General features: G+C 48.2%; 1 non-coding gene across 1 annotated transcript; it reads right to left on the bottom strand.

Moving 5' to 3' along the window:
• Positions 1-15,078: 15,078 nt before the first annotated feature.
• On the bottom strand, positions 15,079-15,185 carry LOC121478469. The gene has a single exon (XR_005984478.1). It is a non-coding gene; the product is annotated as a U6 spliceosomal RNA (small nuclear RNA).
• Between the last annotated feature and the right edge of the window lie 9,142 nt (positions 15,186-24,327).

The following is a 24,327-nucleotide window of genomic DNA, read 5'->3' as shown; positions in this document are numbered from 1 at the left end:
TGAGAGGGTGTGATTGCTTTGGATTGCTGGTTTAGGTTCTGAAACAGGTTTGCTAAAACAGATTGCTGGGCCCTACCCCAGAGTTTCTGTCTTAGCAGGTCCCAAGTGGGGCCTGCAGATTTGCGTTTCTAACAAGTTCCCAGGTGCTGCTGCTGCTCAGGGACCACAAGCTGAGACCACTGATCTAGACAATTATTTTCAAATATGGTGACACCTCCTCCACCACATTGGGTTGACTCCCAGGAGCCCATGTTATGGGATTAGCTAGTGCACCTGTTCATTGTAGGATATTGGACAAGCCCTTCCCTGGAGGCTTTTTCCAGCTCTCAAATGGACTACCTACCCCTAACATTTGTACCAAGGGTCAGGAAGTTGAGAGCTGGTTTTGTAAGCTGCCATCATGAGGTGCCACTGGCTCATGTGAGTAATCATCTCCTGACCCCACTGGTCTAGGGTACCAGAATGGTTACCCCTTCCTGAGAAAGCTTTTCCTTCTTGCAGATAAGACCCAAGCAGGCAGCACTAAAGGCTTTGCTAGACACTCGGAGGGCAGTGTGGAACAGACAGGGAGTGGAAGGGATTGGTCATTCGTTTTATTATTATTTTAAATTTAAATTCAATTAGCTAACATATAGTACACCATTAGTTTCAAGCGTAGAGTTGTTATTCATCAATTGCATGTAACACCCAGGGGTCATCACGTCTAGTGCCCTCCTTAATGCCGACACTCAGTTACCCCATCCTCCCACCCATCTCCCCTCCAGCAACCCTGTTTGTTTTTATAGTTCAGAGTCATGGTTTATCTCTCTCTGATTTCTTCCAACGGAAGAGAAACAGGGTTTTGAAACCGGCTGTTGCTCTCCGTGGAGGCTGAGCGTTGCATTTTTCTCTTGCGCCAGCAGGTGGCGCTGCTTTCTGGCCTGCGGGAGCAGGGCGGGGGCTCTAGCCGGCAGAGCAAGTCCTGTGGGAAGAGGGTGGAAGGGGGCGCTGGCTGCGAGGGAGACCCATCAGTTACCCTGAGAAGCCAGGGGGGCTTCAGGCTTGAAGAGACGTAGCTGGAAGTGTCGGGTTCTATTTACCCTTCCACTCCTGCTCTGTGGTCTTAGGCACATCATGGCCTCTCTTCTTGTCTATGCTGGGGGTGCTGAGCCAGATAGTCTGCAAGAAGCTTCCGGACTTCAGGCTGAGCCACATGCCTCTTCTGGGCTCTCCAGTCTAACAATGTGGCCCCTCCCAGACAAACCACTGCCCCCCAGGAACTTGGGTCCAGTGAAAGTGTGTAGGGACCCCTTAGGCCCCTCACTGCCCTGGAACCCACCCTGTCACCATGGAAATTTTAAAATGGTCTTTAATCTCACAAGTTATATGTGCGTATATTCACCTTTTAAACATTAAGATATTAAAATGCTAAATAATTAAAATAGGAGAGGTGAGCTGAAGCCCACTGTGAGTCCTACTCCTGGGGGTCCTTTTGTGCTCCTCACTTTTGGGACAGTTGCCTTCATGAATTTGGCATGTATTCCAGACCTTTTTCTAACTCTGTCGTAACGCAGTGTGTAAAGTATAAGTAAAGCATGCTTTTCCTTTTTACATTACTTTGCAGATTGCATTTCTCTGCCAGCACTGTGCCAGGCCATTCACCCCATTAATTGTCTTTGCTCTTCTCCCAGAGCCTCCCTCGTTCTGGTCACTTCCTCAGGGGGGCCTCCCCTGACCATTCTGTCTAAAACAGTCTCCCTCCCCCAACATTCTGTCACCCTCCTCAGCTATATTTTTCTTTGTGGCATTTATCACACACTTTGAAATTATCTTCTGTGTCTGTTTATGTCTGTCTCACTGGCTAGAAAACATTCTCCAGGCAAGACTTGATCTGTCTTATCACCGTAGGCCCACTGCCCAAAACACAGTAAGTTTTCAATAAATGTCTGTTGGATGGGATGCCTGGTGGCTCAGTGGTTGAGCGTCTGCCTTCGGCTCATGACAGGATCCTGGGGTCCTGGGATCCAGTCCCGCATGGGGCTCCCTGTGAGGAGCCAGCTTCTCCCTCTGCCTGTGTCTCTGCCTCTCTCTGTGTGTTTCTCATGAATAAATAAATAAAATCTAAAAATAAAATAAGTATTTGTTGGATGAATAAGCTCCATCTAGGTTTAGCTCATTCTTTTAATTGCTATGCGGAATTCCAGGGTCTGAATACCACCACTTCCTAATCATTGTCCTGTTAGTGGACATTTGAGCTTTCCAGTTTTGCGGCTATCAACAACTTCCAATGTCCCTCTCCATGCTCTCTCAGCTGCATCCCTAGGAGAGGGACTGCCTGGCTCATACATAGCTCAATTCCTAACTTCTAAGGTACTAGCAGATTGCTCTGCAGGGTGGCTGTTCTGAGTGCCTTTACCTCCAGCAGAGTTTGGAGGGGCTGCTTTCCTTCCCTGCACTCCAGCCAGCGCTTCTTAACCTTTTTTGGGTCATGGGCAAGGTTGAGAATCCAAAGCCACAAGCCCTTTCTCCAGAAACACACAGACATACACACACACAAATATTTTGGACGATGTCTGGGGCTCCTTGGATTTGGTGGCCTCATCCCTCAGGGGACCCTGTATTGAATGTTTAGAAGCCTAATTATCTTATTGTATATGGATGGGAGCACTGAGGCACACACAGATGGGAGTGTGAATGAATGAATACATGGGATGTAGTCTTGTAGCGGGTAGAGAAACCTGTTCAGACCTGATCTGCCTTCAGCCAGAAAAACACCTACTGGAGGGATGAGCTCCAGGGGTCCCTGGCGGACCCAGGACTAGGCAGTTCCACCTGTCAAACCCCGCCAAAGGCAGAGCCAGTCTGACATCCAGGGTCAACGTGGGGCACCGGGCAGAGGCCCTGCCTTCCCCGGGTCAGAGGAGGCTGCAAGGCCTTCATCCCTGCCTCCCGTGCGCCTGCATCTTTGCAGCCACATTTGCCTCCGCGCCGCTGGCTCTGCCCACGGCGGATCCCGACTAGCGCCCCCACACAGCGGGAAGGTGGGGAGAGCCCGGCACGGAAGGGCCGTCCTCGGAATCATCCCTTCCGCACTTGACACGCTAGTCCTGCCAGGCGGACAGACGGGTAAACTGAGGCCGCGGCTGCACACACCGCCCCCGCCGGCCGCCCGCCCCCCGCGCGGCCCCTTCCCCGGGCCTGACCCCCGGCGCTGCCTGACGGATGACCTCAGCTGCCGCCAATCCATTGGTTCCAGCTCCCGGGGGGCGCGCAGAACAAAGCGCGCTTTGTGGCGGGGCCGTCCCTGGGCCGGCGCGTCCGCCGCCGGGACCCCCTCCGGAACTCCGAGCGACGCCCCCGGCCGACAGCCGTGTAATGTCTTCCAGGCCGCGCGGCTCCTTCCAGAGCCCGAGGGCCGCGCTCGCCTCCCCCGGGGGGCTCCCCGGGCCGCCCGGGGGCCCCGCTTGTCCCCCGTCCAGGCGGCGGGATTGGGGGCGCCCCCAGCGGGAGGTCGCGCGGGCCGCCGACCTGTGCCCGCGGAGGAGGGGGGCAGCCGCGCTCGGCCCGGTAGCCCTGGCTGTGGCTGCGGGGCAGGTGCGGCCACCTGATAACCCTCTGCTCTAACCCCTGGAGCGACCATATGGGGTGGAAAATGCTGTTAACGGTGGTGCTGGTGGTGTCCTTGTTGCAATTACAGTGATTGTCATTGTTTTAGGGTTGTGAGGGGGGTGGCTTTAGATTCACGCAGACCCGGGCTTGAACCTTGACTTTGCCACCTACTGGCTGTGGATAGGTTCACCTCTCAGGACCACAGCAGTGGCCGGCAGCGTTTCTTGAGCACCTACTGTGTGCCAGACACCACTAAGTGCTTAAAGGCTTTATTGAATTCATTTAATCCTCCAATGACCTTAGGAGGAAGGAGGTATTATCCTCCTTTTACAGAGGAGGGAACCGTGTCCCAGCTGTCCTGGAACTGTCCTCTCTGTTCAGGTCACTGCCCTGAACCTCAGTCTTCTTGTCTGTACAATAGACCCTCAGGGGTTGTCCATGCTCATCACTTACATCCTTCCAGATGATGACACAGGGGCTGGGAGAAGAGAGACCAGGGACATCCAGCATGCTCTGCCCCTAGACTCTCTGTCTTTTGAGTATTTTCCATGGCAAGTGCATCTGCTGTGGCCATGAATCCCCACAGGCTTGCAGGGGAAGGAGCAGTAGGAGGAGGGTCTACCTGCAGCTGGAAGCCTTTCCCCTGAGAGGCAAGTTTCACTGTCCAGTCCTGCCCTTAAGGGGTGAGGAGGTGATGGTAGGAAGAGAAGGAAACCGTGCCCAGAGAGGGGACCAAGGCGCCACAGACAGAGCTAGGCAGGGCAGGGCTCACTGCCCTCCACCCCCCTTCACACACCTCCCTGGACTTTCATTCTCAAATTGGTGTCACACCTTTGAAGTACCAGGCACTGCTCCAAGCACTGGGGTCATCAAAAAAACAAAACAGATGGAAATCCCTGTCCTATGGAGGTCGTTTCAGGGAGATGGGCAAGAAACACACACGAAACATGTAAAAAGTGTAAAATGCAGTATCTAGTAGTGATAGGTGCTATGAGAGAAGAGCAGGGAAAGGAGAAAGAATGAGATGGAAGATAATGATTTTGTTAAGATGGTTGGCCTCTCTGTGATGGGGGCAGTGACCTGAACAGAGAGGAAAGAAGCCCTGCAGATGTCAGAGGGAAGCGTGTTCCAAGCAGAAGAAACAACACATGCAAAAGCTGTGAGGTGGGAACCTGCTTGGAGGTTCCAAGAAAGAGCAAGAAGGTCACTGTGGTGGGGGGCAGCCTGGATAGGACAAAGACTGGGGCTGGGCAGGTGAGGAGGTGGGAGAGATGGGCACCATCAGCTTGGGAAGGGGCCTCATAGGTGGTGAAGATTTTGGTTTTTCCCTCCAAGTGATCTGGGAGCCATGTGAAGCTCTAGGCAGAGGGGACACCTGGGCTGGCTCTGGCTGCTAAGCGGAGCACATGGGGAGGGAGGGGGGTTGGAGGGGGAGTCTGCTGCTGTCACCAGGGCCCAGGTGGTGGTTGATGGACTGGACCAGGGTGAAGAGAAGTGATCAGAATCCAGATGTAATAGAAAGATGGAGTCCCAGAATTTTCCAGTGGATAGAACTTGATCTGAGGAATAAAAGAGAAAGGACCTGGGTAACCCCCAAACTGGGGGTCCACCAGCCCTTTCCAGAAGCTTCACTATAGACCAGAATGTGGACAGAGTCCTCAGGGTGAATTCCACTCTTCCACTGGTGCCCTGGTAGACTTGGCCAAGCACAGAACACACAGTAAGTCCTCAGGTTCCCTCAGAGCACGGTGAAGAGGTGAGGTTAGAAAAACATCTCTCAAAATCCATCAAGAGCCTCCTTCACAATATGGGCCACTTGGGACAGGCGGGCTTCATACCACCTTCGGGGACCATTGTTTTTGAATCATTAAATCTATTTGCTTTTGTTTAACCTAAAAAAAAATTTTTTTAAAGGAAACTTGAGATAGCCAGACTAAATGGAAAATCAGTAGCACGTGACATAAATAAATGTGGCTGTCAAAATAAACAGTGTAAACACAACACCCTTGCCGACTTCTCCAGATCTGGCTGAGGCTGCTCTCCGTAGAAGTGCCTGAAAGACCCACCCCCACCGACCCAGGGCTCTCCTCTTGCAGGAGTCAGAAGTGGAAGAGAATAAGAAAGGATTCATCATCTTGCTTTTTGCATCCTCACCCTTTCTACATTTTATTTAACAAACAGAAAGCACTTATGATATTCTTTAAATGCTTCCCCAATATGAAGCCAGTTAACACAATAATCCCATGAGGTAGGTACACTTATTACTCCACTTTGCAAATAGAGGCTCAGAGAGATGAGTTCCTTTGCCGACAGTCACACAGCACAGATGAGGCAGAGCCAGGATGCAGACCCTCCTCCCATCGTGGAGGCCGTTCTTTGACTTGACAGCCAGAGTCTGTCTCTTGAAGGCATTTCATGGTCACTTTGGAAGTGCTGAACTACTGGAGCCAGAAAAGCCCTCAGTTAATTTTAATTCAGTAAAAGTGTCTTCTAAAATGTAAATATATCATATCACCCCTTGCTAAAAAGTGTTTGAGGATTGAATTTAAAAACAATTCTAGGGCAGCCCAGGTGGCTCAGCAGTTTAGCGCCACCTTCAGCCCAGGGCCTAATCCTGGAGACCTGGGATGGAGTCCCACATCGGGCTCCCTGCACAGAGCCTGCTTCTCCCTCTGCCTGTGTCTCTGCCTCTCTTTCTCTCTGTCTCTCAAGAATAAATAAATAAAATCTTAAAAAAAAAAACAATTCTAGACTCCTCACCATCAATGCCCTGAATTACCTGCCCATTCGTCCCACTCCAGCCAGGCTGACTGCCTTTGTTCCCAATTGCTTTCTGACCTCAGGGCCTTTGCACTTGCTCTAGTTGCAGCCAGACATGCCCTTCCTCTGGTTTTTCTGGCTCCTTCACATCCTTCAGGACTCAGCACAAATGTCCACTTCTTAAAGAGGCTTTTCCTGTTTCCTCATCCTCCCAGAGTGTCCTCAATATTCTCACCCTGGTTTTTCCTTTGCAGTTTGTAATTGTTTTGTTTGCCTGTGTACTTGTTTTTTTTCCCCCACTGCCCCACCATGATATAAGCCCTGTGCAATGGGCAGCCCTGGTGGTGCAGCGGTTTAGCACTGCCTGCAGCCCGGGGTGTGATCCTGGAGACCCGTGATCGAGTCCCGCATCGGGCCCCCTGCGTGGAGCATGCTTCTCTCTCTGCCTGTGTCTCTGTCTCTGTCTCTCTCTATGAATACATAAATAAAAAAAATCTTTAAAAAAATCATTTATAAGCCCTGTGCAAGCGGAATCTGGTGAGCAGAGCAGCTAGGCGTCTGAGACAAAGAACCCAGAGTAGAGCAGACTGGTGGCATTTGCACAGTCCCCAGATAGGGGAGTAGATGTGTCTGAGGAGTGCAAAGGGCAGGGGACCACCAGGAAAATTAACTTGATATGAGGAAAGGTCTTTCACACAGTCCTAGTGTTCAGGCAATGGAAAGGACAATGTTATAAGGTAGTGAGCATCCCATCAGAGGAGCTATGCAAGTTGAAATATGACAACCCCTGATCATGACCAGCTGATATATGGGGACTGTGTAGAATGGACTCATTACCATAGAGATGGTAGATATTCATTCACTTGCTCATTCATTCATTCAGTCAGTCAGTCTCCTATCTATCCATTTATTCATTGACTCCATGTTTCCCCAGCTTTACAGTGGATGAACAATCTGCATGACTTTGGCCACATCCACAGAGCATCTGCACTCGATATCTGAAGTACATACACCTAATGTACATAATATCTTCAGTCAGCCTTGGGAGGCTATATGTGTTCTTAAATCAACTTTATTGAGGTATAATGTACATACAACAAAATGCGTTCATTTAAAGCATACAGTACAGGAGATCCTTGGGTGGCTCAGCGGTTTAGCACCTGCCTTCAGCTTAGGGCATGATCCTGGAGTCCTGGGATCGAGTCCCACATCAGGCTCCCTGCTTGGAGCCTGCTTCTCTCTCTGCCTGTGCCTCTGCCTCTCTATCTCTTATGAATGAATGAATGAATGAATGAATGAATGAATGAATGAATGAATAAATAAATAAAATCTTTTAAAAAATAATGCATACAGTACAGTGCATTTTGACAAATACACACACATCCATGTAGCCACCACCTCAATCCAGACACAGACCATTTCCACCACCACCACAAGTTCCCTGGTGCCCCTTTGCCACCCCATTGCCACCCAGGTCCCAGACCATCACTACCTCAGAAAGTGCCAAACACTTCAGAGTTTCTCTAGGATCAGTTAAGCACCACCTTTCAGCAATATCCAAACAAAAGTGAAAAATCAGAATCCTTTATCACAAATAAAAAGTAACTGACCAAAATGAATAAATCAGAAACAAAACAATATAACAATATTCTAAAAAACAAAACAAACCAATATTCTCAAATTCTAGCTGGGACCTTTCCTGCAGAAGCTCCTGGCCCAAGATCAGCTTTCTCTGGGTTACAAAAAGAAAGAGATCTTTCTGTCTTACAGAAAGATCTGGTGTTAGAAAAGTGTCCTTGACATCCTTAGAGATGCTCCTTGGCCTGTTGGAAGGCCTGGCAGATGCTGAAGAAAGAATGGCTTTCTCACCAGGGATTGTTAAGACCCTGTTGCTGTTTCTGTCTTACAGAAAGATCTGGTGTTAGAAAAGTGTCCTTGGCATCCTTGGAGATGCTCCTTGGCCTTTTGGAAGGCCTGGCAGATGCTGAAGAAAGAATGGTTTTCTCACCGGGGATTGTTAAGACCCTGTTGCTGTTTACCCATATTGTCCTTTGTTCATTCCCACCTTCACCACAGTGATGCAGGTTCCACATCCAGGACACATGACAACTCCTCATCTCCTCTTTTGTCCATCCACTCATTCATTTATTCACATAACAAGTGTTGAGTAGCTACTCTGGGACAGCTGCTGGAGCTACAGAGCAAAACCGTGTTCTAGGCATCATGTCAGCCTTGAAGGTGGCATAGTGCCTAGCACAAAGTAGATGCTGAACAAATCTGTTGAATGGGTTGCTATGAGATGAAAGACAAAAACACTGGTATCCTTTCTGATACTCTGGGCTGTTCCTCTAACAAAGTCTGCATGGAGCAATCACAGAGGACGTCCTTGAGGAGGTGGCCTTTGAACCAAACCTTGACCACCTCCTTCCACTCATTTGACAGGTGCAGAAATGGAGACACACAGGTAAAATGACTTGCTCAAGGCCACACAGAAAAAAGAGAGGGAAATGATAGATGTACAGAATCTGGGACTCAGGACCCCAGCCTACCATTTCTCCCAAGTGCTGTGCCAGGCCCCAGATCAACAGAGAGGACAGCAGGCCTGGGGAGGGGGTTTCCCGGCCCTGAGTCTGGAATCCATTTGCTCCAGCCCAGTAATGTTTTCCCAGGGAGAAGTGGGAGGCCCTAGCCCTGCCCCTCTCTGAACCGGCCCCTCCCCACCATCTGCTCCCTGTTTATTTATTTATACTTAAGTCTCACCTCCCAACCCTGCCGGGGGCACCAAACATACCCGGCATCCCTGCAGAGAGGGGAATGAAGGGGAGAAAGGCACTGTCAGCCCCCATGGCCAGGGGAAGCCCAGGTCTGAGACCTTCCTGGCCCTTTTGCCCATACTCGGATCAGCCAGGATGACTGGGTTCAAATCCCAGCTAGTGGGGCTTCCTGGCTATGTGACTGCTCTGTGCTTCCATCTCCTCTTCTGTAAAATGAGGCTGATAATAGTAGCCACCTTGGGGGTTGGTAGTGAGGATTCAGTAAAGTGCTGTGGACAGTGTCTGGCACAGACAGACTCAAAGAGTATCTATGTTGTGTGGTGTGACCTTGAGCAACAAACTGTCCCTCTGGCCCATTCCCTTGTTTCTGCAACAGGCAGCTAGCCATTCCATCTAAGGAGCTCCAGTGCAAAGTCCAGGGATTTGTGAGGGGTACAAACCCTGGCCCCTCCGCAGAACCCACACCCCTAGTGTTGGGATAATTGATGCCAGCCCCCTGCCTGCAGTCGATATTGCCTTCCAACAATCCCCTAATTTTGCAGAGAAGGCAAACTGACACCTTCACTAGCCCAGCATAGGCTGGGGAAGCCCTTCCAGCAATCTACCTTGGCTCCCTGAATGGTACCCTCTGGAAGGCTAGCACACCGCAGAGGTACCGACACCCTGGCTGTGGCTGCGAATCACAGGGAACTGCACCCAGCTGCTAGTTAAGGACCATCAGCTCAGGATCTGCCTGCCGGGAAGGAGCTGCTGGCCCAGACTGCTCCCCTGGGCTCTGTTCTGTGCCATCCTCCCCGGGGACAGCCTCCTCCTCCTTCCTATGTGCAGTCATCCCTCCCTCTGTCCCCCATCCTTCTGTCTGAGCCTTTACCCCCACTCCGAGTCCCCATTCCCTTCGCTAAGTCTGCAACCCTCCATCTGAGTGCCACCCCCCACCCCCTGCTCTGCTAGCTTCCTCTCTGTGCCCCCAGCCTCCCTCTGAGACCCTGTCACCCTTACCAAGTACCTGTTTCTTTCACTGAACCTTGTTTCTCTCTGTTCCCATCTCTATGCCTTTACCCTCTCTCCCCTCTCTCTGAGCCCCCATGTGCCCATAGCCCCCAACCCCCTTGCACACCACACAATGCTCAGGTATCCACTTAAGATGCACATGCCATCTAAAGGCCTTTTGGGGGTCACAGGGCATCTAGGCAGACTCCCCATTATGGGGACCACACTGCCACAGGGGGGCAGATTTCTACAAAAGAGGAAGGAGAACGAACACTAGCAGAGCTCAAGGGCTACCTCACTAAGGAGTGAGCACCCATCACCCAAAGAACAGGGGCAGAGACCATCCTGTGGCTATGCCTGGGCTCTTCCAGTCCGTGATGCAGCACCTCCAGATGTTCTATTCCAGAAGCCCCTTTGGGTCAACAAGCCTGATCCCAAGCACTGTGTTCCTTCTGGGGGTGGGGAGAGTGGGGAGAGTCAGGGACGACGGGTAGGGGCTTCCATAACCAGAGAAGGACCTGGTGTGAGTTTTGAGAGGCCAGTGACAGGCCATGGAGACATATAATGACCCATGTGAAGCCTGTTTCCTCTTCATCACCCCAAGGAAACTGAGGCTTAGGAAGAGATATCATCTGCCTGATTCTCACAGGAGGGCCTAGGCTGCCATCAAACCAAGCAGGGTGCATTTCATACCTTAACTTCTCTCTGCTATGCCCTAGGCTCCTAGGCAAGGGAAAGGAGAGGACATGGGTGAGCCTCAACCCACACGAGGGGGTGGGGAGCTGAATTTCCAAGAAGGGCGGGAATGGTGGGGGAGGGAGGAGTGGAGGCAGGTGTCTGTGGGATCCTCTATCTTCCCTTTCCTCAGTCCTGTATCCCCCACCCAAGAGGGCCCCTGACCCCCCCACACACCCTGTTCTCATCTGGCCTCCATGTGCTCAGCCTGCACCTGAATACACACTCCCCAACGATCTGTCTTGGGCTGTCAGAGGATCAATGGGGCTCCCAAGGCCTGGCCCAGCAGGGAGCTAGAGGGAAGTCCCTAACAAGAGCTAAGAAGGGGACCCCGGGGGTTGGGGAGGCAGTGGGGAGAAGCCAGGCTGGGAACGGACACTGAGCTTGGGTCTGGCATCTTGTTGGGGCAAGACCCTGGAAGGTCTGGCTCCCCAGTGGTGAGACCTGTTAGCTCCCTCATGCAGGGGTCCTGGACTGGTTTCCAAGTCTGTTTGGCCTTCTAACTTTGGGGGCCTGGCCCTTTCTCACTCTGGGCCTCAGTTTTCTTCTTTGTGAACATGAAGGGATCACATCTCAGGAGGATTAAGTTTCTAAAATCAGAAAAATATCTCTTTTTATGAGCAAAAGAAAATGGCCTCCAAAACGTTAAGTGAAATAAAGCCAGATGCAGAGCAATGTGTATATCTACCTACCTTCCATGTGCATGTGACTCTAAAAGAGAATACAGGATACATGCGTGTATCAGCTTGCCTGTGCATAGAACAATCAGGAAGGACACAGGGAAACAGCAAGAATAGGGATGGCCCAGGGAGAGGACCCAGGTGGCTGGGGAGGGAGTAGGAAGGAGACTTTCCTTACACTTTTTTATACTGTTGAATTATTGGTCTATAATCATGTATTCCTTGGCCAAATAATTACACTTAATGCAAAATATAGCATCCTTCTAGGAAGTATGTGGGTAGGAAGAATGAAGAGAAGTAGAATATTTGCATAGTTTCAATATATCTCCCCACAGATATTTATTAATTACAAAGAGAAAAATTGTGGCTTTATAGTGGAGAAAGCTGGTAGATAGCACCTTAACCAAGTAATCAAGGTGAACATCACTAGCAAGGGGGGAATTGACCTCATGTGCCCCCTGAGAGTACACATTGCAGAGTACACAGCATCACTGCTGTGGTATTGCTGCCAAAAGCTCCTGATCTGAATCTAATCATAAGGAAAAACCCAACTATAGGGACTGCTTACAAAACAACTAGTCCATGTGCATGAAAAAAATGTCAAGTTCATAAAAGTAAAAAAAAAAAAAAAACAACCAAGAAAAAACCCACCAAGGAACTATTCCAGATGAAAGGAAACTAAAGAGATATAAAAACTAAATGCAACTTACCCTGGATTGGATATTGGATCAGGAACAAAAAAAAAAAAAGATTTTGTTTGTTTGCTGCAAAAGGATATTAGTGGAACAATTGGCAACATTTCACTAAGTCTAAAATGTAGACAATAATATTGCAACAACATTAATGCCCTGATTTTTGTATCTGTACTGTGGCTTTATTAAAGAATGTTCTTGTGTTTAGAAAATATATATGGAATAATTTAGAAGAGACATCATGTCTGCAATTTACTCCTAGACAGACAGAAATGTAAGCAGAGATAGAATGATAAAGCAAGGTAGTAAAATGTGAACATTTGAGGAATCTAGGTGAAAGTATGAAGGAATTCTTTGTACTGTTTTTGAAACCTTTCTGTAACTCTGAAATCATTTCAAAATTAAAAGTCCAAGTATAAATATAGGTCACTGGCATAGCTAACATTTAGTAGGTATGCGTGATGTCCAGCTGCTATCACAGATGAGAAGATGCAATTTGACCATGTGTGCCAAACACTTTGATCTGCCTACTAAATTATAGTATTGTATATTAATATAATGGAATGTTATATTACAATATTATAAGATTTAATATTATGCTATTAATATAATGGAATGTAATATTAGTGAAAAGGCAGGCTGCCTGCCTCAACACAGATGGATCTTCAAAGCATACTGTGGAAGAAAAAAAGCAAGTAAGATAGGATACATATTATAAACACAAATGTATATATTATATCATGGGCATTTCTATACTTCTCAGAATGAAACACAGTCCTATATATGGTGTAAGGATTTATACGTAGTATAAGTTAGAACATTCATAGGAACAATAAATAATCAGGGTAGTGGTCTCTTTGGGGAGGAGAGAGGGACTTTTATTGGGAAGGGTTGCAGGAGTCTTCTGTATTAGTTATTTAACCTGTGTAACACACGCTACCAACCACAGAATGGTGCTTTAAAGCAGTGACATTTATGGTATCTCACAGTGTTTGAGGGTCAGGAATTTGGAAGTGCTTTGGCTGGGGAGTTCTGGTCCTCAGGAGGTTGCATCCAAATGTCAGCTGGGGGTTGTACTCATCTGAAGACCTGACTGGGGCTGGAGAATCTGCTGCCTAACAAGCTCATTTACATGTCTGGCAAGTTGGTGCTGGTTGCTGGCTAGGGGCAGAGGGCAGGATATAGGAGAGGGACTCAGTTCCTCTCTACATGGTCCTCTCCATGGGACCTGGATTCCATCACATCATGGTAACTGGAATCCAAAGGTGAACACTGACAGACTGCATGTCTGCCCCTCTGAAATTCTCCTAACTACTCCTGTACTCTGACACCTGGCGTTTTCCAAAGCATCTGCTTGGATTAGTTTCTGGGATATTCTTCCATAGAGATACCACTTGTTTATAAATGTATGTGCAGGGGTGCCTGGGTGGCTCAGTCAGTTGAGCGTCTGACTCTTGGTTTCAGCTTGGGTCATGACCTCAGGGCCATGAGATTGAGCCCTGAATCAGGATCCACACTCAGTAGAGTCTGCTTGAGATTCTCTCCCTCTCCTTCTCCCTCTGCTCCTCCACCTGCTCATGTGTGCCTGCATGCATTCTCTCTCTAAAATAAACAAATAAATCTTTAAAAAATTTAAAAATAAATGTATATGCAAATACATACATACATACATACATGTATGCAAATACATACATTTTATTTTCTCCCCTAAATGGGAGCCTATTATACATACCCTTCTACATCATTTCTCCCCCCTCCTCCCTGCAAATATACTTTGCAGATTCTTACATATTCATACATAGAAAACTTTGACATTTATTTATATGGCTTAATAAGTATGCCATCATGTGGATGTATTGTAATTTATTCAACAACCCCATATTTATGGGCATTCATTTTGTTTACCTTTGTTATTACTTTTTAAGCTTCAAATGTAGAGGGCTGAGTTTAAAAAAAAAAGTCATCATTTCAAAGCAGAGTATCATTGTTGACCCCTGCATGCCCCTTCTTTGTTTTATTTTTCTCTCTCTATTCTCTTTTATCCCATTTCCCCCTCCCATTTTCTGCTCTTCCGTAGGCCCATTCTAATGGGTTCCATGTGTTCTTTGGTGTGTTAGTCTTCTTGAAGAACACAGTGTGCTTGTATGGGTATTGTTGCTTTCTATATATGCATTTTAATCTGGTTTCACTCTAGTGCTCATTCCCTGTTGAACATCTATCTGGGTTGTGGCTTGACTTGTGGCTTCTAGTTGCTGACTAGAACTGCCTGGTTTACATCCACATGTTTTTATCTCTACTAGCCAAGTAACAGGCACCTGGGTGGTCTCTAGGTCTCTACCCACCACATTGTCACTACACTGGCATGTCCTTGTCTGGGTCAGTATGAGAATCTTATCTGGACAAAGAGGTAGGCATAAGATTACTGAGTGATAGAGGATATATATTCCAGTTATCTTTTGCACTCTAATAAATTACTCTCAATTTAGAGGCTTAAAACCACACTTTGTTTTATTCATGAATTTGAGGGTCAGGAATTCAGGAAGGGCTTGGCTGGGCCACTCATCTCTGAACTATGTGGTGTCAGCTGAGACAGTAGAGGTTGGAGGTTCCCTTCCAAGATGGCTGACCTCTTTATTCATGTCTGTAGCCTTGATATACCAGATCTCTCTGTCTCTGTCTCTGTCTCCCTCTCATAGTGTCTCATTCTAGAGGACACCTCTCCATAGCTAGCTATGACTTCCTCACCGCATGGCAGTCTCGGGGTGGTTGGACTTCCTTCATGGCAGCTGGCTTCTCCCCAGGTGATCATTCCAAGAAAGAGGAAGTAGAAGCTGCTAGTCTTTTTTTTTTTTTTTTTTTTTTAATATGGAACACTTCACAAATTTGCATGTCATCCTTGAGCAAGGGCCATGCTAATCTTCTCTGGATCATTCCTATTTTAGCATATGTGCTGCTGAAGTGAGCACAGAAACTGCTAGTCTTTTAAGATCTGGGCCGGGAAGCTGTCACAGCATCATTTCTGCCATAGTATCGGTCAAAGCAGTCACAGAGCAGTCCAGATTCAGAGAGTAGGTGCACAGACCTCACCTGTTGCTGGGAAGACTATCAGAGACTTAGTGGTCCTCTCTTCTACACTCCAATATATATTTAATGTGACAGCTTGCTCTCCAGATGGCAGCTCCTGTCCTCACTTCCGCAGTGCTACCTCCACATCGCCACCCACACTTGGCTCCATCCAGCCTGTTCAGTTCTCTTTGCACGGCAATAAGTATCCCTGTATCTGGGTCATCTCACACATGTGCAAATATAAATGTAGGATAAAGTCCCAGAGGCAGACCTGCTAGGTGAATGGGCATGTGCACTTGCAATTTTGACACATACTGCCCACTCTTCAATCACCTCTGAGCTCCATCCATCTCTCCATAACATCTGAGCACCCCTCCCTACCTCCATGCACACCACCCTCAAACAAGCCGCTGTTCCTGGGATCCCAGCTTTTGCCCTGGACCTCAGTGTCCATTCTCCATGTGCAGCCAGAGGGGTTCCCCTTAAAACCTAAGTCAGATCCTGCCCCTTCTCTGCTCAGAAGCCTCTGATGATCTCCCACATTACTCAGAGTAAAATGTCCTTGAGAACTCTGAAGCCCTTTGTTGACCCCATGACCTGTCTTGCCCATCCTGTCTCCCGCTTCTCTGTCCCACCTGGGGTTCCTGGCAGAAGTTTGAACCTGCCATGCATGCTCCCATCTCAGGGTCTTCCACCTAACATCCCTCCCCACCTGAAATATTCTCTTCCTCCATATCTCCCCGGCTCATCCTTACTCCATCTGTGCCTCCAACCAGACACCACCACTGCTCCCCACTTGGGGTCTCCTCCTCACCCTGCTTTGCCTTCTTCTTAACATTTCTTCCCCAACATCTGTTAGATGGAGTTCTACTTTGGTTCATTGTCCATCTCCTCCCCAGATCGTGAATCTCACTGCAAATCCTCCACACCTGCATGGTACCTTTCACTTAGACTCTATAAATATATCTTGAATATTTGTGGAATTCAATTACTGTGCCAATTTGCACCCCACCAGCAATGTCCAGATCTCAGTAACATCAATGAACACAAACATACTGCCAGATTCCTATCCTTTAAGTGAGAGCCTTCAAGGGGGACACCTGAGTGGCTCAAAGGTTGAGCACCTGCCTTTGGCTCAGGTAGTGATCCCAGGGTCCTGGGATCGAGTCTTGCATCAGGCTCCCCGCAGGAAGCCTGCTTCTCCCTCTGCCTATGTCTCTGCCTCTCTCTGTGTCTCTCATGAATAAATAAAATCTTTTTAAAAATAAAATAAAATAATAAAATAAAATAAAATAAAATAAAATAAAATAAAATAAAATAATATAAGAGCCTTCAAGGACCTCCTATGACTTTGCTTAGTACATTTCACATGGAACCCAAGACCTTGTCCTACAGGGCTAAGTGTTTCCTCAGTTTTTTTTTTTTTTTTTTTTAATGATTGTCTTTGAGAATGGCAGAGTGAATTACCGAGAGAATTACAGGATTGCCAAGCAATTTTGAAAGCCCATTTGAGAATAGTAATTGTGAATTTATTTGTTTTAAATTTTATTTATTTATGATAGTCACAGAGAGAGAGAGAGAGAGAGGCAGAGACACAGGCAGAGGGAGAGGGAGAAGCAGGCTCCATGCACCGGGAGCCCGACGCGGGACTCGATCCTGGGTCTCCAGGATCGCGCCCTGGGCCAAAGGCAGGTGCCAAACCGCTGCGCCACCCAGGGATCCCTGTTTCCTCAGTTTTATGAAAAGAAGCTCATGGATGAGATTTTTCTCAATGTTAAGTTCTCCTCTAATCCATTTTTCTAACCTTATTGGCATAGACTCCCACTGAGCCAAAAAAAACCACTAAGGGATAAAAGGAGATATCTCACAAACAGTGAGTTCCCTGGTTGGGGCTTCTACTGGGGTAAATGAAACTAATCCCAGCTCTGGGACAATAAACATTACAACTGATAACTTGAACCAAGTTCTTTCTTCTGCCTGAGCCTCAGTTTACATATTGATGGAATAAAGATAGTAACACTCTTCTATATAATATGCTTGCAGGTTGCTAGTGCCAGGGACAGTGCCAGGCACTGGGCACATTTTAATTCACTCAATCTTCATGGCAATTGCAAGACGCTGGAGCTATTATTATTCCCTTTTCTCAGAAAAGGAAACTGAGTCACAGAACAATTAGCATGAGTACATTTCTACAGCTTGGGAGCTCTGAGGCCTGGATTTGAACCCCCGACACACTCACTCCCAGGCTGGCTTCAAGGCCAAATATATACTCCTGTGGTATTTTAAGGAAGAAGTATGCTCATGGGTATGGCTTGCTAGAGGCAATGGGAGGAGGTGACCTTGCATATAGGAGAGAGTCTGTATGACCAAACTGAATTGTACACAAAAGGCACAGGGCTGAATTGGTGCTGTGTGCAATCCACGGTCATGGTTCCGTCTGGGGCATGAACTCAGTCTTCTGGGCTCCCAGATGGCTTCTCAATAACATTTTATCCTCTATCATTATTAGAATAATTACTGTTAATAAAAGCAAACTATTGCATGTTTACTGCGTGCTAAGAATTTCCTTTGCATTTTGAATCTCTCAACAATCTTATGACATTAGTGACTCACATTCATCCTATTTTGCAGACAATGAGGCTGACCTTGGTGGCAGAGCTAGGGTTTGTGCTTTGTGCCTTTACCCCCTCAAGGGTCCATGGAACAGCTCTATTTACCAAGGACTTTCTTCATTATCTCATTCAACCTCGCAGTCATGCCTTGAAACACATCCTCCTATCATTCCCATTTTGCTGACAAGAAAACTGAGGTGCAGTGTGCTGCTCAGGGCCGCACACAGTTCCTTGCAACAAATCTGCCCTGTCTCACCTCCCCCAGCAGCATCCAGGATGTCACAGATGGAAGAAGCCCGATTTATAGCACAGGAAAGAGCAAGTCAAGGCCTCTGGGCAGTGAGCAGGATTCTTAGGCAGTTGCCCAGAGATCCTGTTTACTGGCAGGGCCGGAGGCACACAAGACCAAGGAGGAAAGCCCCGGGAGACGCCCCATGTTTGCATCTTCAAAGCCTTTCCCTCTTACTCTCCCATCCTCAGGGTTCTCTGGGGGGGCAGTAAGCTGTCACTGGCAGGGGGGGCCAGTAAGCTCTCACTTCCATGGAATGTCCTCCAGCCCTGGTGCACTGGTTCAAACCAGCCTCTCCACTCCTGCTCTTTCCTGACCCCCATCTGCCTCCCCACTGGACAGCCCCACATCTGGGCTCCTGCAGCTCACTCATTCAGCAAAGCATCACTGAATGTCAGGTGCTATTTCAAACACAGGGGATACATTTGAGAATAAACAGTGATCCGTGCCCATAGTGTTGACATTCCGTGGCAGGGAAGAGATAATAAATAACAAATACACTAAGTAAAGTATATAGGGTGTTAGATAGTTATAAGGGCCATAGCGAAATAAAAAATAAAGCCAGGCAAGTGGCTTGGGCATGAGGAGGAGGCTCATGGAGTTCAATAGGGAAGGCCTCACTGAGAAGGTGACATCTGAGCATGGACTTGAACAAGATGAGGCAGTGAACCAGGCAATACCTAGAGGAAGAGTGTTCCAGGCGGTAGACTGTGATCCACAGCCAGTGCAAGGGTCCTGAGGCAGAGTGTCTGGTGTATGAAGAGTGGCTCGGAGACCAGTGTGGCTGGGGAGGAGAAGGTGGGAGATGGTACAGAGGAGTAATAGGATAGATGAGAGAGCAGGTCACACATGGGTCATCCTAAGGATCTAGCTTTTACTCCGAGTGAACTGGGAGCCAAGGGAGTGTTTTGTGCAGAAGAGGGATGTTGTCTGATCTGTGCATTACAGGATGTGTCTGACTGCTGTGTCGAGAACAGACTGCAGAGGAACCAGGGAGGAAAACGGAAAGATCAAGGAGCCCTGTGAGGAGACCGTTGGAATAATCCTAGTAAGACATGAAGGTGACTTGCCCGGGGTGGTAGTCGTGCTCCGGTTAGTACTGCTACGTAACAAACTACCTCAAAACTCAGTGACCTAATGCAACAACCATTTTATGATGCCTGTGAATGCAGAACAAGTGTGGTGGGGAGGACTGGTCTCTGCTCCACAGTGTCTTGAGCCTCAGTTGGAAGACTCAAAGGCTGAATGTGAATCAACAACTGAGGGCTGGAATCATCTGGAGGCTGCTGGCTTGGAACCACCAGCAGGACCTCTCTGGGTGGCCTAGACTTCCTCGTGAGATGGTGGTCTCAGAGCACTTGGACTTCTTTCACAGAAGCTCAGGACTCTGAGAACAGGTGCTCCAGTGAACAAGGTGAAGCTGCATCACTGCATCACCTGTTATGGTTCAGCCTTGGAAGCCACACAGAATCCCTTCCACCATCCTCCATTGATGCACACAGTCTCAAGCCCACCCAGACTCAAGGGGAAGGCACGTGGACCCCCACCTCTCAAGGGCACCTTGTTCTAAGGTGGCTACAAGCACTTAGCATCTTCAAGGCAAATAAAAAGTTTCCTTTGTCAACTGATGCAGAAGGCAAAGGAAGAATTAGAAGTGGCTCTGGTGACCCAGGGCTCACAGCCCAGTAACCAAAACAGTTACCTCCCAGGCATATAGGCAGCCAGAGAGGAGCCCTAGTCTGGCTTGGCTAGTCAGGGCAGGCTTCCTGGAGAAAGTAATGCATGAGCTGAGTCTTAATGAGTGAGGCATCAACTGAGAGAAATGGAAGAGGGTACCCAAGGACAAGGAGAATTGGGGTCATTCATATCGGGAGGCAGAAGGATGAACCCTTGAGAGATAGGTTCTGGCACCAACTGCCTAGGTTTGAATCCTGCCCTGCCCTGTGAGTGGGTGGCATTGGGCTGGCCACCTCCCCTCTCTGACCCTCAGTTTACTGTAAAAAGGAGTGAAAACAATTGTACTGCATTCAGGGGAGGAAATGCACACAAGGTGCCTGCTAGATAGAAAAAAACCCTCCAACTGTCACCTCCGACTAGAAAATTACAGACGGTGATCATCTCGCTCAGGCTGCCTGGGTTCTCAGATGAGGAAATGGGAAGAGACTTGCCCAACACCATCATATGTAGAAGGGGAGGACCTGAATCATACCCTACTGACCTGCCATGGCCTGAGCCCTCCCTGTCTGTATTCACTCCTCACCCCTCAAGTTCACCTGGGGGTAGGGGTGTCCTTCTTCCTTGTACATGCCCTCATCCAAGAAATCCTGTGAGGCCTCCAGAGGGGATCCCCTGACCCAAAGGTAGAGGCTTGAAGATGGAGTGGTCTCTGCCCTGATAAGGACTCCCCCCCACCCCCGCCTGCATTCTCCACGTCCCCCCCCCCTCCTTCAGCAGGAATTCCTCAGTTCAGCATGGAGTTCCGGTAGATTTTATGGGCCAGCCACAGCAGACAAATGGAGAAGAAAAACATCCCTCTGGAGCTCCTCTCAGCTCTCAAACCTGATTTCCGCTCAGCCGGAAGGAGGCTGGGCTGCTTTAACCCTCTGTGGGAGGGGACCACAGGGTCTGACTCAAAATCCTCCTAGCTCCCTGCCCTGCCTTCCCACCACACAGGCTCTTTCCTTCCCCACAGCTCCTACTCTGCCTCCCAACCCTGCCCAGGGCTCAGCCTTCCCTCTCCCTTTACAGAACTGCCTCAGAGACCACAGATCCCAGTTTAGGGTCATCAGCAAAGCATCCACTGACTGTGAATATACTCTCTGCCAGGCATTTATAAACATGCTCTGGAACAGTCTGGAGCAGTGTGGGAAAGGACATGCGTGTGGGACTCAGATAGAAATGGGCTCCAGGGACGCCTGGGTGGCTCAGCGGTTGAGCATCTGCTTTGGGCTCAGGGCATGATACCAGAGTCCTGGGATCAAGTCCCATATCAGGCTTCCTGCATGGAGCCTACTTCTCCCTCTACCTATGTCTCTGCCTCTCTCTCTGTGTATCTCTCATGAATAAATAAATAAAATCTTTAAAAAAAAGAAAGAAAGAAAGAAATGGGCTCCAGAGGGAAGCCTGGGTGGCTCAGGGTGTGACCCTGGAGTCCCGGGATCGAATCCCACATCAGGCTCCCTGCATGGAGCCTGCTTCTCCCTCTGCCTGTGTCTCTGCCTCTCTCTCTCTGTGTCTCTCATGAATAAATTTAAAAAAAAAAAAAAAGAAATGGGATGCTGCTTTGTCTGGTCTCATAAAACTTGTGGGGCAAAGTCCCTCAAATCTAGCTAGGTTTGAGTTTCCTCATCTGTAAAGTGGTCTGAATAATAGGATCTGTCTCGTAAGGATTGTGGTGAGGCGTTAATGAAAATAGGCATGTCAAGTGTTTAGCATGTAGCCCTCTGTAAATAATAGTCAACGTTACTGCTATCACTTCCTCCCTCCACAAACCGGACAGGGTAGGCGTCATCACCCACACTTCACAAAGGACAAAAGCAAGGCTCGTGGGATGCCCCTTTATCTGTTCAGTGCCTCTCACTTCCTCCAGTTATTAATCAGGACTGCATGTCCTGAACCTATTAAATAATACTATCAATCCATATCATTCAAAGACTCCGTGTTAGCAAACCTGCCTACTCACTGAAATATATTTATAACCCCGAAACAAATACTTGCCAGTGCTTTCGTAGCCATTCCCACACATGTGCAGAGTGAAGAAAAGTTTGAGTCCCGGACACACGTTCCCAGCTGAGATGGATCAAGCTGTCATTCCGCCTTCCTGTGTCTATGCTCATGCTATACACAGGCATCCTTTCTTGGGGTCTATTTAGTGCCACACTTTGCACATCCACATGTTTTTTGTTGGTGATTACAGTCTTAAAGGGCCCCAAGCACAATGCTGAAGCACTGCCTAGTGTTTGCAAGCTCGAGAAAGCTGAGATGTGCTAGATAAGCTCTGTTCAGGCATGAGTTACACGTCGTCCAGGATTCGAGGTTAGTGAGTCCAAGGTATATATGAAATAAGGTGTCCTTCAATAGAAACCACAAAAACCAAGGTGGGTATTGATCAGTTGATGAAAATATTATGCCCTGAGGCTCAAAGGATCCTTACCCTATATTTTCCCACTAGGAGCTATTATTCGGTTAACTACTAATTCAGTGTTTGCAGTGACTTTACACAATATAATTACTGTGAATAATAAAAAATCAACTGTACTTTCAGGCTTTTGGTACTTTCAGGTGTGAAGATATTTGGGAAACATTGCAGTGAGCTATAGTTACAATTAGGATTGCTGTGGGACAAATTACCCCACAACTTGGTGTCTTAAAATAACCATTTTCTTATGCTTACAGATTCTGTAATTCGGGATTCATAATAACGGGCACAGCAGGGAAGGCTTGTCTCTGCTTCCTGATGTCTGAGGCTGCAACTGGGAAGACTCACCAGCTGGGGCTGGCATCATATGCAGGCATCTTTCCTCACGTATCTCTCCCCTGGGCTGGGAGGGCTGGAAGGATAGTACAACCCATCAGAAGCACCTTTGTGTGGCCCTTCCATGTGCCCTGGGCTTCCTCACAGCATGGTGGTCTCAGAGCATTTGCCCTTATCACATGGCAACTCTGAGCTCACGGGGAGGGGGGGTCCCTGTGAGCCAGGCAGAAGCTGCATCACCTTTTATCACCCAGCTTCACAAGTCACAGGTCACTTCAAAAGTCACTTCTGCCAAATTCAACTGGTCAAAGCAGCCGTAAGCCTGCCTAGACTCAAGGGGAGAGGTCACAGACCCCAGTCCTTGACTGGAAGAGTGGAGGTCATGTTTTTAGACCACTGTAGCTATCAACAAAGACTTCAGAAAATTAGAGATTCGGGTCCAAATCTTGACCCTGCTACTTTCCTAACTGGCCCATCATGAGCACATTTCTTAATTCCTCAGAGCCCTAAAGTCCCTTTCTGTAGCATGATGTAGCCCCCAGCTTCTAAGATGGTGAGGAGGAATTGAGACCATGGGTATGGAGTAGTTTGTTCAGTGCCTGGCACACAGTGTACCGTAGACGGTAGTGTTATGGACCTTATTCATTATGAGACCTGGATGTATTTTCTTTTTAAGGTTGTATTTATTTATTCATGAGAAACACAGAGAGAGAGAGGCAGAGACATAGGTAGAGGGAGAAGCAGGATCTCTGTGGGGAGCCTGATGTGGAACTGATCCCCAGACCTGGGATCACTCCCTGAGCTGAAGGCAGACACTCAACTGCGGAGCCACCCAGGTGTCCCAACCCCTGGATGTATTGGTTATCTATTTGGCTGCATGTAACAGAAACCCAATATAGTGGTTTCACCAAATAAGAGGTTTTTAAATTTTTTCAAGAGATTTGGGGCTAGTGCAGCTTCTCAAAGAAATCATCAAGGACTCTGGCCACTCTGGATTTCTACCCTGCCATGCTTAGCATGTGACTCTCATCCTCATGGCACCAAGTTGGCTGCTATACCACCAGGAATTGCATCTCCATTCCAGGCAGGAAGAGGCTGAGGTAAAGGGCAAACCTTCTTGGGAGACTCTGTAATTTCATTTAAGGAAATAGTCCTTTCCCTAGGAACTTCTATTTTTATCTCATTGGCCAGAATGAGCCACATGGCTGCCCCAGCTGCAAGGAAGACTGAGAAGGGAATATGTATAGCTAGATCCACTGCTGCCCTGGACAAATTGGGGTTCTGTTGATGGATAGGGGGAGGGGTTGGATATCACGTAGGCAGATAGTGGTGTCTGCATGCCAACCTGGGAGAGCATCCTGCAAATGCACCTGTTGTGCCAGCATCACCATTGACCATTGGGGATAGACCAAACAAAACATATTTTTATCATAGGATTTCTGTTTAAGGTAGCTTAGATCCCCCTTGATCCAGGAAGCCTTTCCAGAGTGCTCTGGGTCACTGATCTTGTTCTTCTCTAAAATCATACTGTCTGGGCTGACCTACCAAGCCTGGAATGGGGGTAGTAAGATCTGCCAATGTCAGTGTTCTCTGGGGGTCACTCCCCAATCAGTCCCCCCACCTCTCCCACTATCTAGCTTGCAGAGGGGAGGAGAATTCCCCAAGGA

The sequence above is a fragment of the Vulpes lagopus genome, chromosome 18 (genome assembly GCF_018345385.1).
Source record: "Vulpes lagopus strain Blue_001 chromosome 18, ASM1834538v1, whole genome shotgun sequence".
Taxonomy (NCBI): Eukaryota; Metazoa; Chordata; class Mammalia; order Carnivora; family Canidae; genus Vulpes; species Vulpes lagopus.
This window is presented reverse-complemented; position numbering and strand designations above follow the sequence as displayed.